The 16,853-nt window shown below is 44.1% G+C and overlaps 2 pseudogenes; one reads left to right on the top strand and one right to left on the bottom strand.

Annotated features, from left to right (window-relative positions):
- Nucleotides 1-6,393: 6,393 nt before the first annotated feature.
- Nucleotides 6,394-7,210, top strand: LOC121150000 (annotated as a pseudogene).
- Nucleotides 7,211-14,285: 7,075 nt separating this feature from the next.
- LOC121149999 lies at nt 14,286-15,252 on the bottom strand (annotated as a pseudogene).
- Between the last annotated feature and the right edge of the window lie 1,601 nt (nt 15,253-16,853).

The raw sequence follows: 16,853 nt of genomic DNA, 5'->3' as shown, positions 1-16,853 counted from the left end.
ATTAAAAAGAAAGGGATATCAATTTTAGAAAGAGATGAGATCTCTAGAAGGTGACAACCTCCAAACAAGTAACAGACATACAATCACAAACTAAAAATACACATACCCAGAAAAGTGCGGTTTAGGCAGCATCTCACCAACCATAAATATCTTCAGCCAAAGATCTAAGAAAATGAAAATGGACTCAAAATTTCACAGAGAAGAAAGAAATTAAAAGCAATGTTTCATGCACACAGTTTTTCAAAATTCATGCATAATCAGATTTTAACATAATATTGATTTTTCTAAGATATCTCTGAAGACCTCTTGGAAATGTAAGATGAAGTTCATGAATGTACCCCTTTTACCACATGATTTTGTTTTTTTTTTCTTCTGTGAATCAACCACATGATAGAAGAATCTACAATGTGCATGACACAAGTATTGCTTCTGCAGCTAGAGTTTAGATTTTTCTTAGTAATATCAGAGCACTTAGGCCCATCTCACAGATAACAATGACCTGCATTCACGTCCCTGGACAGCCCTCCAGAGCCAATACCCTTTTTCTATAGCCCTTCATCGCACAAAGCATTGGTAACACTTCTTCTTTGTGACCTGTCCCATTCCCTGTTCTCATGGGCTTCAGGTACATTCACTTCCTGATGAACAACCCTTGCCTTGCTCCATTCTCTGAATACTTGCCTTTTCATCCTCAGGCATAAGCATTTCACTTAGATCATGATGAAGGCAAGCAAGTCTCCCTGCATCCTGCCCCCTCTTGGCCCAGATCTAGGAGAGTGTGGCTCTCAGGTGGCCGCAGGTGAATGCTGTTGGCTGTTGTCTTCTAAGCCTTATCAACAGGACCCTCTGGACTTTCAGACTTACCTGGAGGTGTCTCAGAGAGGCATATTTTAAGCAGAAATGCAAACACTTCTGTGCAAGCTTCCAGATGGAGAGGGAAATACGTTCCCCAATCAAAGCTGCACAAAGCAGCAGGGAGACTGTTCCTAACCTGGACATAATCAAATCCCAGACATCCAGGATGGTGGTTCCTGGCAGGAGAGCTGTGCACAGCTCCTTATGCCTGCTCATCAGGCACATTTCTCTGTGGAACTTCAGCCCCTGCACACATCACTATCCCAAGGGATGCTATTCTGCACACTAAGGCAATTTTAGTCCTTTAGAGTTGTTATTCCCAAGACACAAGCATCAAAGTCAGGCAGATCCAGGATTGATAATTTTGTATACTTGGGATATTTTTGACTGTCAAAATAAAATCACATATATCATATTACTTTCTCCCAACCTGGTTAAGAGAAGCTGATCTTGATCATGTGTCTGGAATCACACAAGCATGGGTGTGGTAGAGACACAGGCCTTGTTGTGTTCAGAGTTGACAAGGTTCAAATCCCACCTGCAGACATAACACAGTGTCAGACCTAAAGCTCTCTCAGGTCTTCCGTATTCATGAAGCAGATATCCTCTGCCCTTGTACTTTGATTTTGTGGTAGATTGATTTTGCAAAATGGATCTTGTGTGTGGATTACACTTAAAACACCTCATTTTATTTGTATAAAATGTGTAGGTTTCATGTATCTCAAAGAAGGCATTTAGTGTACTTCCTAAAGCATACTTCCTCCTCACCCATGTTCTCCACTACACTTTTTAATTTAAAATTAAAGTTTTTATTGGAAAGGTGATGTTTATATAGAAAAATATTATATCTTCCATCTGCTGGATTACTCCCCAAATATCTACAATGGCCAGAGCTGAGTTGTTGAGTCAGAAGCCAGGAGCTTCTTCCTGGTTTCCCGCATGGGTGCAGGTTTCCAAGGTTTGGTCATCCTCTAGTGGTTTCCCTGGCATAAACACAGAGCTGCATGGGAAGTGGAGCAACCTGGAGAGGAACTGGCATCCATATGGGATTTAAGTAGATGGAAGGCAATGACTTAGCCACTAAACACTCACACTGGACCCTTTTGTATTCTCACTATCACATCAATTTGTGTTTTTCACTGTGCCATTTTGGTATGCATAACAGTCTGCAGGTGCACCAGATTCACTGCAGAAAGACAAGATTTTATTCTTTTGATGGCTGGGTGGCATTGCAATGCATACGTATATTAGATGACTTTCGATAAGTATCCTAGTTAGTATAACCATTACACATTCTCCTTGAACTGCACGAGGTTAAGGGTGCAGAATTGAAAGGTCCACATTCCTCATGATATAGTTTCTTTTCAAATCACATGCTATGACAGTATTGTTTCTTAACTTAGCAGCTTATTTTTCAGATCACATAAATTTAGGAATCATTAAAATAAAAAGGTTTCTCTGGACTCCTATTATGGCAAGGGATGCCAATTACGCACTCTTAGGACAGGATGAAACTCTGATTTTTGTCCATTATTCCTATGTGCAACATATTCTCAAACAGTATAGACTTTGGTGCCAAAGTCGAGTGTGTGAGTACTTGGTTGGATTCTGTCTATGGTCTTCTTGCTGTTGGAGCTAAGTGCGTGATTTCATTTTTAGACATAGTCATAAGCAAAAATGTGACTCTGCTACTCAAAAAAAAAATTAATTCCTTCTCATTGCCCAATGGAGTCCCACATAAAGAGATTTTCGTTAAATGAATAAGAATCAGCAATCTCTTTCAATATATGAAGAACAATAGGTAAAGAGGTGAGAGAATGGTTTATACAGGAAAACCAGAGGGCATGTCTGGGTCAGGCCAAGGCACCTCCCCACATGGGAGGCCTGGTCTGGGATAAATAGCATCACCCATTGCCTGCTGGTTCATTTAAAGCTGGTGCCAGGAATACTTCCTGGCTGGGATAGGGCACAGTAGCTGTCCACGAATATCAGAGAATGGATAGGCCATATGTAGATGGGCTATAGCACCAATCACAATAAATAAATAACTGGATTTGGGCGTAGATTATGTAGTAACTTGCCTCCGTGGGCCTATAGTACCCAGTGGCTTACATGGAAAACTGGGGGTGGTGAGAAGCCATGACAGGATGGACAACAAACTCATCTGACCAGAACACACCAGTCATTCATAGAAGCTGGGACTGTGAGGAGACCAATTGGGACCAGCACATGCAAGAGCCAGACTGAGGGCAGATCATAACAAGCAGGAACACTGCCCCTACTGGCATGTGTGAGATGCAGGGCATGGACTGGGATATGTAGCAGAACTTGGGGAACTCTCCTACAAGTCTGCAGTTTCCCCTGGGGAGTACAAGAATCAGGGCTGGGGGAGGCTCAGGCCAGGCAATTCTTCAGCACTCATCAGCATTGGTGCAGACCAGGTCCAAGGGCAGGCCACGTTGGGGAGGCCTGAGCACATGCTGGCATTCGAGAGAGCCTGGACAGTGGTGTGATCTGCCCATCTGGGATGGAGCACAGTATCCACTAGCAAGAGTGCAGTCTGTGGGTGTGTCAGGTTGTGTTGCATTAAAGCAACTGCCAACACACACAAGACCCTGATTGGAAAAAGGCAAGTAGGGTACTCTTAGACATCCTTTTAGGGCTGAGGTTCCCACTGGCGAGTGTGAGAACCAGGGTTGTATGCAGACAATGCTGGACAAGGACACCGCACCCATCAGCATGTGTGTGGGCTCTCTGGGTGAAGCTTAGACTGGGATAGGCCTCAACACCATTGGTGCTTGCAGGAGCCATCCTCTGATAGCACACTCAACATTCCCTGCTGGCTCTGATGAGCTCTCTGTCCTGTCTCCCATGATGTTCACTACTCAGACACCAGCAACTGATGAGATTCAGTGACAACACCAGTACTCCTTTGATCCAGTTGGCAAGTTCCCCAAAAAACCTCACCCAGGGTGACTTTAGATTTGATTCTTATGTGCACTGGCCAGGGCAGGGTCAGATTCAGCCTATCACCTGCACAAGCTGATGGACATATTGGTGCCCAATCCCAATTCACAAATGAACTGATGTGTGCTGTGGCACAGTAATAGGCACAGCCTAGCAAGGAAGTGCCCAAAGTCCCCTTGCCAGGCATGTTCCCAGCACAAGATCTTTTCAATACATTATTTTAAAAAGACTTTCAAAGAAAACTTTCATTTATTTAGGTTATATGATATGAAAATTGATGCTCAATATGCTCTTTCCATTTCTTCATTATTTCGGTGTTCAATATTAACTATGGCATACTAGGAGAAACACATGATGATTGTCTTAGGGGAGCTGATTTGTTTTACTAAGCAAAACTTTTTAAAGTGAGGAACTAAATGGAAGCTATTTGCAATTGCCACAGAGTGGGAGAAAGAGAAAGATGATTCATCTGAGTCCATCATGTTCTCTTGGAAAACACCTGCAAGAATATGGCTTTCTGTCATGGCCAGAGTACCTCAGGGCAAGTGGGTGCTTAAGAGGTCAAGGAGCTGCCTAATGAGCAAGTGCCAGGAGCTGGAAGTAGCTCCTCTGCTGTGGTCTCTCAGACTGTGCAATGTTGGGCTAGAAGCACTCTGCTCGTTGCATTTGGGGTCCTGAGTGTAGCTAAGGGACCAGAGCTTCCCTCCTATCCTCTGCTGTGCCTAGAACCAAGCTTCAGTCTCCAGCATCCACCATCCAGGCAGGAATTTGGCCATCCATGCAGACACTTTAGTCATGTAGTTGCCATGCAGGTGAGCCTGGCAAAAACTGTGGGAGGCATCCCAGACTGTGGACACAGAAAGCTTTCCTTGAGGTTGACCTAGAACTGAACTATTTTTGCTTACACCAGCAATATGTTTTGGGTTGTGACTGCTATACCTAAATATTGAATGTATTTGTCAATGATTATCAAAGCGGAGGAAAATGTGGGATCTGCTAGGACAATAGTCATTGCGTATGAAGAAATGAGGGCAAGAAAAGATCAATTCTAATAGGCAATGAGTGGTATAAGTTTCCTCAAGTACAACATACTTTGCAGCATTGGCGTATCTGGAGAAAGTACAAAGGGAATTCTCTGTGTATGGTAGATACGTGGTGGAGTGAGGTTGTAATAAGTTGGCAGTGAGAAGGGGCCTGGTTTCCAACACATGAAACTAGAGAAGCCGTGATACAGCCCCTGGAACAGAAACGGACTCTGCAGAATGAGTCACCACCCTGCCCATTCAGGCAGCGAAGAGGTGCTGTAACTGACTGTCCCAGTATTGACAAGAAAGGACCAGGAGAGGGGAAATGTCTGCATGGAAATCTGATAGTAGCAGCTGCTGGAGCTTACACTACTCAGGGTCTTCTGTCTTCTCTCACATAACTCAGTGTTATCTTAAAAAGATAGTAAGAACAGCTCCATCAAAGACAACTGCTTGAGAGTTATTACGTCACCACTCAAGGCTTTCCTGTCCCTCTCATTTTCTCCAGCAATTTCAGCATTGTCTGGGTATGTTGTCAGGTGAGAGAGTTTTATTCCTAACTTTATTGTCTTCTTACGTACAAAGATTGGCCATTGTTGTCAGCTTTCTTTCTGTCATGGTGTCCTTTGATGCATACTTGAGTTTATTTAAGTACAATAAAAAATGTATTTAGTAGGTAGATTGCTTTGTTCCAAAATGTCTAATGCAGATATATATTTTAATTCATACTTATGAGAGGTCATAAAAATTTGAACTCTTTTGCAAAATGTGTGCACAAAAGTAAGCAAATCTTTTAGCTGCATTTGTAAGATATTTAATGGAACATGTAAGAGGATAATTCAAAAGCTTGTGTTTTCTCTTGTCAAAGTCACTAACTCATCCTGGATTCCAAACCAATGTAGATTAAATTTACAAAAATTAAGTTCTGCAAATGGAGACTTCATGAGTCAGTTTATTTATATATTTCCAACCTTCTCCATATTGAGTCTTTCTTATCATTTGACAACCTTTGTGATTCCTCTTTGTTTAACCTGATTGAGTCATTGGCTCACAATTGTAGCACTTCTGCCTTCACTTGTCCCATGTGTGAGGTTCACTTTCTTTTCATAATCAGAGTTGAATCTATCTCTTGAGATACATGGAACCACATGTTATACACTGCTTTTTCCCATGATCTTTTCTTCATGCATTCTATAGGAAAATCAATGGTAAGTTTTTAACCAATGGTGAATAAATATTCAAGTGAGAAGCATTTGACGGTGTAGTGTAGCATTGAGGATAGAAAGGAATAATTAGTCAGTGATCCTACTGGGAAGGACCAATATTAGTACCAAGTCATCTCTAAATTCACATTCTGAATGGGAAAATGTAAATTTGAGATTTCTGCTGTGTTGGTTACATCTGTATTTTAAGAATATGATTCAGATTCAACTAACTCTGATCGTGATCTACACCACATTAAACTGAGAAACCAAACTGAGCTTTCAGAAACCCATCTCCAGAGGACCCAGCATTGCAGCCTATTACATTCGGGCTGTTCCTCTCCATGGATGTGATCTGTGTCATTGGAAACCTGCTCATCATCCTGGCCATCCTCTCAGACCCACATCTCCACACACCCATGTACTTCTTCCTCACCAACCTGTCCTTCTCTGACATCTGCTTCATAACCACCACCGTCCCCAAGATTCTGGTGAACATCCAGATGCAGAGCCTAGACATAAGCTAAGAAGGCTGCATCACACAGATGTTCTTCGTCATAATCTTTGCAGGGCTGGAAAACTTCCTTCTCACTGTGATGGTCTATGACCGTTTGCGGCCACCTGTCACCACCTGCACCACTACACGCTCATCATGAATCCCTGACTCTGTGTGCAGCTTGTTCTATTGTGCTGGACCATCAATGTGCTGCTTGCATTGTTAAACAGTTGAGACTGGGCTTTGGCACACGCCTGGAAATCCCTCACTTTTTCTGTGAGTTGAATCAGGTGGTCCACAGAGCCTGTTCTGACACATTTCTCAATGACCTCATGATGGATTTTGAAACTGTGCTGCTGGCAGGAGCTCCCCAGGCTGGGATCCTGTACTCTTATTCTAACGTTGCCTCCTCTATCCGTGCCATCTCATCAGCTCAGGGCAAGTATAAAGCCTTTTCCACCTGTGCCTCTCACCTCTCTGCCATCTCCCTATTTTATGGCACAAGCATAGGTGTGTACCTCAGTGTCAGTGCTGCCCCAAGTTTAGCCTCAACTGCAACAGCCTCAGTGATGTACACAGTGGTCACCCTCATGCTGATCCTCTTCCTCTACAGCCTGAGGAACACAGACATTAAGAGGAATGTGGAAAAAATTGTTTTTAAATAAATGATAGTGGAACTCATGGTGTTGGGTCTGAGCAGTGTCAGTGACTTCTTGCCTCAGGCCTTGGGGTCAGACACTGTGATGCATTTATCAGAGGAGGAAGTAGAGCTTGCTTAGTCTGTACACTGTCCTTATTTAATGCTTAATTCCTGTGAGTACACTCTAGATGACTGACCCATTGCATTGCACTGTGTGTTATCTTGCAGGTCAATACTTGTCATTTATTTTAACTTATACTTAAGACTATGATTAAAAAGTTTAAATGGGGCCTAGCGGTGTGGCCTAGTGGCTAAAGTACTCACCTTGAATGTGCCAGGATACCATATGCGCACTGGTTCTAATCCCGGCAGCTCCACTTCCTGTTCAGCCCCCTGCTTGTGGCCTGATTAAGCAGTTGAGGATGGCCTGAGTTTTGAGATCCTGCACCTGTGTGGCAGACCTGGATAAGGTTCCTGGCTCCTGGCTGCTAGCTTCAGATAGGCACAGCAGTAGCCATTGCACTCACTTGGGGAGTCAATCATTGGATGGAAGATCTTCCCCTCTATCTCTCCTCCTCTCTGTATATCTGACTTTGCAATAAAAACAAATAAATCTTAAAAAAAAAGTTTAAATGACATAATTGTAAAAAAAAGAAAAAAAGAAGGAAGGGACAATTGAGCTGATGATATAGTACTTATTTCTTTGTGTTGTATTAGGTAATACATTAATCCTGTTCACTTTATATCCATAAAAGATTTAAAAATAACATTTTAATAGTCATAAGAATATTACCGAGCATTTGTTAAACTCATGAAATTCAACATTTCTAACCTTAACGCTGGGATAGAAATTTTGGCAAAACACCTTTGTCTTCATTGGAGTTCTGAGAAATTGTCCTACTCTTAGTATGATGGTAATTTATCAGAAAACTCTCCGTTTGTAATTCATTTCATGAGGTTTCCAGAAGGTGATACACTGTCAGTTTACGGTTGTGTTCAGTAGCTTTCACAAGCCACCTAACATTACTTAATAAGACTTAAAATATCCATGCATAAAATTGTAACTGACATACAAAGAAAAAGGAAATCTGAGTATCTCAGTGACATACATTTCACCATAACCTAATGAGTGCTGCTCACATAGCAGATATGTAGAGATGCCACACTGTTTCTGAGAAAAGTGTAAGAACCTTCATGAAAATATGACTCAGCAGGTTCAGCTAATGCTTGCGCTACCATGGACCCACATGGAGGCCACTGTCTGTGTCCCAGCATTCCCCTTCTGATCCACTGCTGGATAATGCATCTGGGAAGGCTGCAGATGTGTATGGATTCCTGTCACTCAGCTGGGAGACCAGGATTAACTCGTGGCTTCATGGAGGCCCAATCCTGGCTATCATGGATAATTAGGAGTGAGCCAGCTGATGGAAGATCTTTCCATATCTCATTCCCTCCCTTTCACTCTGGGACTCTTTGTTTTTTAACATAATCTCTGAAAATATGACACCAAGATAGTAAGAGAGTAGTTATCTTTTACTTTGGCAGCTAAACAAAATTCATTCTCATCTTTAGTTTTTAGCTTTTGTAGACAGTGTAATGCCACTTTGTAGCAGTCTGTATAATCTGTATAATCTAATTCAATTATTTTTGAAATCTTAGTTTTCTTTAGCAAAAAATCAAAACAATTACAATATAGGAAGCCAAACCTAAAACACAAACCCAAAACAACAAAAACAGAACTATACATAAATGTTCAAAATATTTTTAACAGAGTTATCTTGCCTGTTTTAAATATTTATTTTTCCTTTCATCAAGTTAAAAAGAGAAATAGAATCAATAAGAGTTAGACAGAATGAAAGACGGAGAGAGGGAGAGATAGAGAGAGAGATAGAGATTTTCTAATCCATACGTGGTCATAACAACTGAAACTAAACCCTATTAAATCACATGAAGGCAGAGGCCCAAACAAGCAAGCCATCTTCCATCACATTCTCAAGCACATTATAAGGAAAATGGAGCACAACTACCTAGACTGTCTTGTCCCTAGCAAGTATTACAGTGCTGGGAGGAAAGCAAGTAGTAGCAGGTGGGCATTCTGTGCATAGTTAATACCAAATCTGTGTTAAATATCCCACTATGCCAACAGAGTTGATTTTTTTTTCTTTTTTTTCCTCTTGCTTTCTTTTAAACAATAAATGGAGAATCTGAGGACATTGAGGCTGAGGCATGCCACCATGGCTCCCGGAAGATGCCTGCAGAAGGAGGCATGGGTACATATTGGAGTAGGAGTGGTTGAAGGTATGTTGGACAGGGGAAGAATGACTTCTGGGGTCCTCCACAGCCTGTGTCACTGCACCAGCAGGAATACAGGTAAGCTGGAAAGGTTTAGACAGGGAATACGGAGAACATGTAACTGTCTGTGGGTGTCAGAGCAGGTATGGGCCATGTGAGAATGGGTCACAGCACCCACCACAATGCAAAAGAACTGAATTTAGGGCTAGATTCTCTAGAAGAGATGTGTGCTTGCTCTTGTAGGACTACACCCTAAGCTAGTTTACATGGAGAGCTTGTGATGGTGACAGCCCAAGGCAGGGCAGATAACAAAACTCATCTGATAAGAATGTACCTGCGGCCCCAGTGTAGTAACCTCACCTTGCACACAGCAGGATCCCATACGAGCACCGGTTCAAATCCTGGCTGCCCCACTTCCCATCCATCCCTCTTTTTCTGGCCTTAGGGGTGGATAGTCAAGTATGGCCCAAGGCCTTGGGATACTGCACCTGCATGGCAGAACCAGCAGAGGCCCCTGGAACCTGGCTCCTGGCTTTGTATTCGTGCAGCTCCTCAATGGACAGAAGATCTTCCTCTCTGTCTCTCCTTCTCTCTGTGTATCTGAATTTCCAAAATAAATATTTAAAAAAACCCAACTGACACTCGTGGGAGCTGGGATTGTAAAAAGAACAAATGGGTCCAGCACATGCAAGGTCCTGGGCTGAAGGTAGATAATGCCAAGCAGGATTGCTGCCCTGCTGGCATGTGTGAGGACCCGGGCTGTGGACAGGCCTGGTGGCAGAATTTGGGAAATGCCCTGTATGTCTGCAGTTCACCATTGGAAGCCCAGATGCTGCAGTTCGAGGCAGGTCATCCCAGGCATGTCTGCAGTATACAACATCTGTGTGTGCCAGGCCTGAGGGCAGCCTAGGCAGGGCTAGGTCTGAACACATGATGGCACACAGGAGATGCTGGAGAGAATGTGGGATGTTCCCAGCTGGCCTGAGCTACAATATCCACTTGCAAGAGCTGCGATTGTGGGTGTGCCAGGTAGGGTTGGGTTGAACTCCTGCCAAAACACATTTATCCTGTGCCTCAGGACATGCCTACTAGGGGAAATCTTCACACTCCTTTGCTGGTTTGTAGCTCCCAGTAGTGAATGTGAGACACAGGGTTATGTTAGGACCAGATTGGGCAATACTACAGCACCTGTCAGCATGCAGGTAGGCTGGTCTGGGGGCAGGCAGTCTGGAATAGACCCCAGGACCCTGCCACGTGCAAGTTTCTTTATTTGATGACATGCTCAACATCCTCTGCTGGACCAGATGAGCTGGCTGTCATGTCTCCATGATGTCCACTACTCAGGCATCAACAGCAGAGGAGACCAATACTTGAACTCTAGGATAAGAGTTCAATGGTACATTTGGAGAATCCCATTAGAGATCTCACTGGGGTGACTTCAGACTTGACTCTTGTGTGCATTAGCCAGGGCAGGGTCAGTTTCAGTCCATCACCCGCACCACTAAATGGACACATTGTTGCCTAGACCCAATTTCAACTTGAACGGATGGGTGCTGTGACCCATTAATAGGTACAGCCTGGCAAGGAATTGCCCACAGTTCCTCTGCCAGGCATGTTCCTAGCACCAGATTTTGTACCTGCTAGGAGCTGCTGCAATTCTTCCTGGCATGAGTCACATCTAGCCCTGGCAGTTGTCAGCTGGGCTCTGGCCTAGCTCAGTTTGCCTGCACCCATTAATGCTCTCCTGTTTGTTTATGAGTTTATCAGCCAACCCAGCCTGTCCCAATCCTGGACTGTCTCACCCCTAGTCCCAGCTATCACACTCACCAGCGGAAGCAGAAAACTGCAAGGGAATCACCAACTTTACTCTCTCAGGCCAGTTACCAGTCACAGGTCTTCATGCGTCAGCAGGTGCTGCAACCCAGTCTGAGATGGCCCACCCTCAGTCTTGGAAGTCACCAACAGGTGCTGCAGATTTGCCCATTCAAACTGCCCCCAGTCACAGCTCTTACCAATAAATACAGCAGCCTAATTTTGTCTGGTCCACTCCAAGCCCCATCCCTCATAGGAACTAGTTTGTGCTGTGGTTGAACTCGCCAGTGCTCCATATTCCCTGGCTATCAATTGTATTAGTGTGTGCTGTGGACGGACCCTGTCAGTTTGCCTCCCCACCTAGCTCATAGGTATGCCAATTTTGTTGCAACCCAACATTGTCTAGCCTGCTACCAGGCACAGCTATCACACTCATTATAGGAACTGTGGCCCAACAGGCAAATTCTCCAAGTTCCTCTACCAGGCTTTCTCCCAGAAATTGACAATGTGTTTGCTAGTGGAGGTGCTACTCAGACTGACATGCCTGTCTCCATCCTGATACTTAATTGTAGGTAATGCAGCTAGCTCAATTTGCCTGCAAATATTCTCGCTCACCCAGGAGTGCTCCATCATAACCCAGCCTAGCTCAGCCTAGCCTAGCCCCAGACCTGGCTCTCATGTGAACTGGCAGTTGCTGCAGCCCAGCCTGTCCTGTTTCACACCTATCCTGGCTCTTGTGAAATGCTGAGGATGCAGTAGAAAATGTGCCACGGACTCACCTATGTTAGAATGCTAATGGAAAATTTTAAAAAGAGAGGAGATTTCTATTTATTTTTTATGGTGATGGGAGGAGTCCTATGTGTAGGATGCACTAAAAGATTAAAACAGAAAAGTGATGCCCTGGAATAATATAAAGTTCAACTTCAAATCATTCTGCCCACTGACACACCCCAAGTGTCTGTAATTCCGTGAGAGTAGATGGATGCTGCCAAAACCACATTTTCTCTGCAGGCAACTGACAAGGGGCTCACATTAGTTGAGTACCCCCACTGAGGCAGGTGCTGTGTCACAATGGGGAAGACACCCTTGGCTTGCCTTCATGCCAAATTGGAATGCTTGGGTTCATGTCTACACTCCACTTCCAATTTGTTGTCTCTGCTGTGGGTCTTCTGGGAGGCACAAGGTGAATACTCAAGGGCTCAGGTGATTGCCTCCCACATGAGAGACTTGGATGAAGCTCCTGGCTCCTGGCTTCAGATAGGCTTAATTCCCACTACTGTAACCTTCTGGGGAATTCAACCAGAGGATACAGGGTCAGCCTCTCTCTCTCTCTCCCTCTCTCTAGCTTTCTCTCTCTTTCCCTCTACATAACTCTCACTTTCAAATAAATATGGCATAACTCTTTAGATCATGCTTCTCTCAAATTTCAGAGACCCTGGGTTGGATGATGCGTTCCACTCCCACACCTAATCCCAGCATCCTGCTAATGCACACCCTGGGAGGCACCAAGTGAGGGATTGATTATAGGCTCCATTCCTCTCACATGAGATCCCCAGATTTAGATCCCAACTCCCAACATCAGCTCGTGGCCAAGGCTGAGCAACTGCAGACACCAAGGAGTGACCCAGTTGATGAGAGCTTCTTATCATGATGGCCCTCAGCCCCTCAAATGAGTAAGACTTAACAGTCTCCAGCAATTCCATGGATGATGGAAAATGTTGCTTTGTTGTGGGGAAACTTTAACTCTGAAGCTATAGGTAGTCTATCAGGGAAAATCTAACTTCCATGGCACACAACACTCCACAAGCACATTTGGTTAGCAAAGAGTGCCTGACAACACTGTGCCCAGAGATAAAGGAGACACTGGAGAGATGGAGCTCCATATGACCGTGATCTAACAGAACGATGTGGCATGGCCTGCTGTAAAACATGTGAGTGTGCTGACAAGGTAACAGATAGGAGAGTTAAGAGGGAAATGAGAAATACTTTTATTTTTACTCCATGCACACACACACACACACACACACACAGAGAGAGAGAGAGAGAGAGAGAGAGAGAGAATGCTTCCAACCATTGGTTTATTACCCAATGGATGCAAAGGCTGTGGCTTGTCCAAGAGAACCTAGGGACCTGACATGGCATCCAGGACTCCCATGTGTGAGGTAGTAGCATCCTCTGTTGCTTTCCATGTGTGCTAGCAGGGAAGCAAATGAGAAGAATAGTAGAGACTCAAAGCAGAACTCTGATTCAGAACTCTAAATCATCCAGCAGGGACTTAACCTTTCTTTTAAAAAACTATTTAGTTTTATTGGGAAGGCAGATTAGATTTACACAGAGAAGAAGCAATGTAGAAATAAATCTTCCGTACTCTGGTAAATTCCCCAAATGACCACGATGGCCAGAGCTGAGCCAATCCAAATCAAGGAGCAGAGGATTCTTGTGATCCTCTTACATGCATGTGCAGGGTCTCAAGAATTTGGGAAATCCTCTGCTACGTTCCAAGGCTGTAACCAGAGAGTTGGATTGGAAGTTGATTAGCTGGAGCACAAACTGGAACCCATATGGGTCCCTGGTGCTTGCAAGGTAAGATTTAGTTTTTGGATCATGCTCGGGCTTAACCTTTTTGTGCCACATCACAGGCTGTGGATGCCTGAATGTATGTCCAACTGCATTATTCCAGGAATGTATAGAACTACACTCATGCTATATAGACTACCAAAAACACCCTATGTGGTGAATGAAGTTTATTACTGTAGGAGAAGTACAACACATCATTTTATGACACAGAAAGGAAATCAAGGTGGTTTGATGTTAAGCTCAGAATGACTTTGGGAAAGTGGGAAATGAGCAAGGAAGAGAAGTGTGAAAATCCAAGAGAACTGAATACCTCAGAGAAGAAGCACTAAATATACAGTTGTGGAAATGAAGTGAAGCAGCAGGAGGAAACAAAAAGGGGAAAGGAGAATATTATCTTGCACTTATGCAAGCTCTGAAGTTTATAGACTCAATTTACAGTTATGACATGCACTTGGCCCTTGGAAGATATGCCTTAGAAGTATCTTCACAGCCCTCTGGATATCGTTATTCCTGAGACTGTAGATGAAGTGGTTCGGCATGAGGGTGACCACTGTGTACATCTTCAAGGCTGCTGCAGTTGAGGCTGAAATTGGGGCAGCACGGGCACTGAGGTACACAACTATGCTTGTGCCATAAAATAGGGAGATGGCAGAGAGGTGAGAGGCACAGGTGGAAAAGGCTTTATACTTGCCCTGAGCTGATGAGATGCCACCAATGGAGGAGATGATCTTGAGGTAGGAGTACAGGATCCCAGCCTGGGGAGCTCCTGCCATCAGCACAGCTTCAAAATCCATCATGAGGTCATTGAGAAATGTGTCAGAACAGGCTCTGTGGACCACCTGATTCAACTCACAGAAAAAGTGAGGGATTTCCAGGTGTGTGCCAAAGCTCAGTCTCAGAACCAGTAAGCTGAGTAACAAGGCATGCAAGACACCGATAGTCCAGCACAATAGAACGAGCTGCACACAGAGATGGGGATTCATGATGAGTGTGCAGTGTAGGGGTTGACAGATGGCCGCAAACTGGTCATAGCCATCACGGTGAGAAGGAAATGTTCCAGCCCTGCAAAGATTATGACGAAGAACATCTGTGTGATGCAGCCTGCTTAGCTGATGGCTTTGCTGTGCATCTGGATGTTCACCAGCATCTTGGGGATGGTGTGGTAGTGAAGCAGATGTCAGAGAAGGACAGGTTGGTGAGGAAGAAGTACATGGCTGTGTGGAGATGTGGGTCTGAGAGGATGGCCAGGATGATGAGCAGGTTTCCAATGACACAGATCACATACACGGAGAGGAAAAGCCCGAATGTAATAGGTTGCAGTGCTGGGTCCTCTGAGAATCCCAAGAGAAGGAATTTCACAAGCCATGTATGGTTCCTTGGTTCCATTGGACAATGTGATTACGAAAGGATAGAAAACAGCACAGAAGGGAGTGCTAGTTACCCTGCAGAAACACCATCATTTGTGTTTTTCATATCAGTCTGGGTCCCTCCAAAGTTTTCCGACTCTCAGAGTACAGAATTCCTCTCCAATATGCCTCATTTCCTCATAAGGTTGTGCACCCTGCAGCTACAATGAGACTCCTTCATGCACTTGAGAATAAATATTGGCAACTCCACATGTTCCAGGCATCGTTTCAACAATGTGTGAGCAGCCCTGAGAAACAAACCTCCCTAACAGTGAAAACTTGTAGTCCAAATTTAAGCAAAGACAAGTCACACAACACATCACAAGATGCTGAAGTATATATGCTGGGAAGGAAGGCAACAAGCATTAAAAACACAAGAGAGATAGATAGGGTTGTACTACTCATATCTCAGGTGCATAAAAGCCCAGCAAATAATGTGGAACTTGGACAGAGATCAAGATCTCAATGAACATATAGAAGGGGCACAATATCGTCTGGGAAATGATGTGTCTTATAAGGGATACAGGCCATGCAGCAGCCCTGTGGAGGGGCTCAATTCAAGTGGCCAAAGCTGCTGTGGAGGATGCTGAAAACAGGAATGTGCAACAGCGAAATGCTGAGAGATGAGTCAGGCAGTAGGCTCATTCCCCTGACACTTCAAGGTGGAGGGAGTCCTGTCTCATGTCACTACGTCTCCTTTCTTGAAATGAAAAGGATGCTGCTCTATTTCCACTTATGCGCTTGTGTTTTTGCTACTGTATTATGTATGATATTTGAGGACAATGTGCTCTTGACTTACAATATACCAATCTTACCCAAAAATATCATGAAATAATAAATACACTGATAAGAGATGAGCTTCTGAACACAGCTTTAGCTGCTTGTATTGGTAGTTGGGGATTGCACAGCCCCATGGGATCCATGGCTCACTGCCCACTGCCCACTGCCCACAAGTGAGAGAAATCATAACCTTGTGAAACAGTTGGTATTCAAAGCACAATTTGGGTATTTCAGCATGAGAAATTCAGTAATCATGACCTAGAACCATTGCAAGCTAGATACTGTGTGATGAACCTAGGTGCCTTTTTTCTGTTACTGTCTTTGCTAATCACCCCCACAGATGTGTGTACACGCACAATAATATACATGTACACACAAGGCATATGGGAGCGTCAGAAAGTTAGTGGAGATGCACACTTTCTCTTAGTGCCATCTTTCTACCATCTCCTTCAAGCCCCTGAAACATGTAGTGAATGCCATGCTCTCCTTCATGTGGCACTACACTCTACCCATTCCAGTTAGATCATTGGAGAGGAGCTCTGAAGCAGTTGTCACCGTCACACTAACTGTCCCTATGAAATGCAGATGCTACCCACAACTTCAGCTTGTGACTTTCCTGCAGGCTACATTTCCACATGTCCACTACCTGCTGGAAGAATTTTTTATGTGCCCAATAAATAGAAATGTCTTCAGGAATGATTCAACAAGAATAGGAGCCTATCGAGAAATCATAATTTGCACTGGTCCTGGAAATGTGCCTGTTCCAATCAAGCTCCATGATGCCCAGCCCACAAAAAAAAA

This window comes from Ochotona curzoniae, unplaced genomic scaffold (genome assembly GCF_017591425.1).
Source record: "Ochotona curzoniae isolate NIBS_2020 unplaced genomic scaffold, NIBS_Ocur_1.0 scaffold_4921, whole genome shotgun sequence".
NCBI lineage: Eukaryota > Metazoa > Chordata > Mammalia > Lagomorpha > Ochotonidae > Ochotona > Ochotona curzoniae.
Note: the sequence above shows the minus strand (reverse complement) of the source record. Positions and strands in the feature narration are given on the sequence as shown.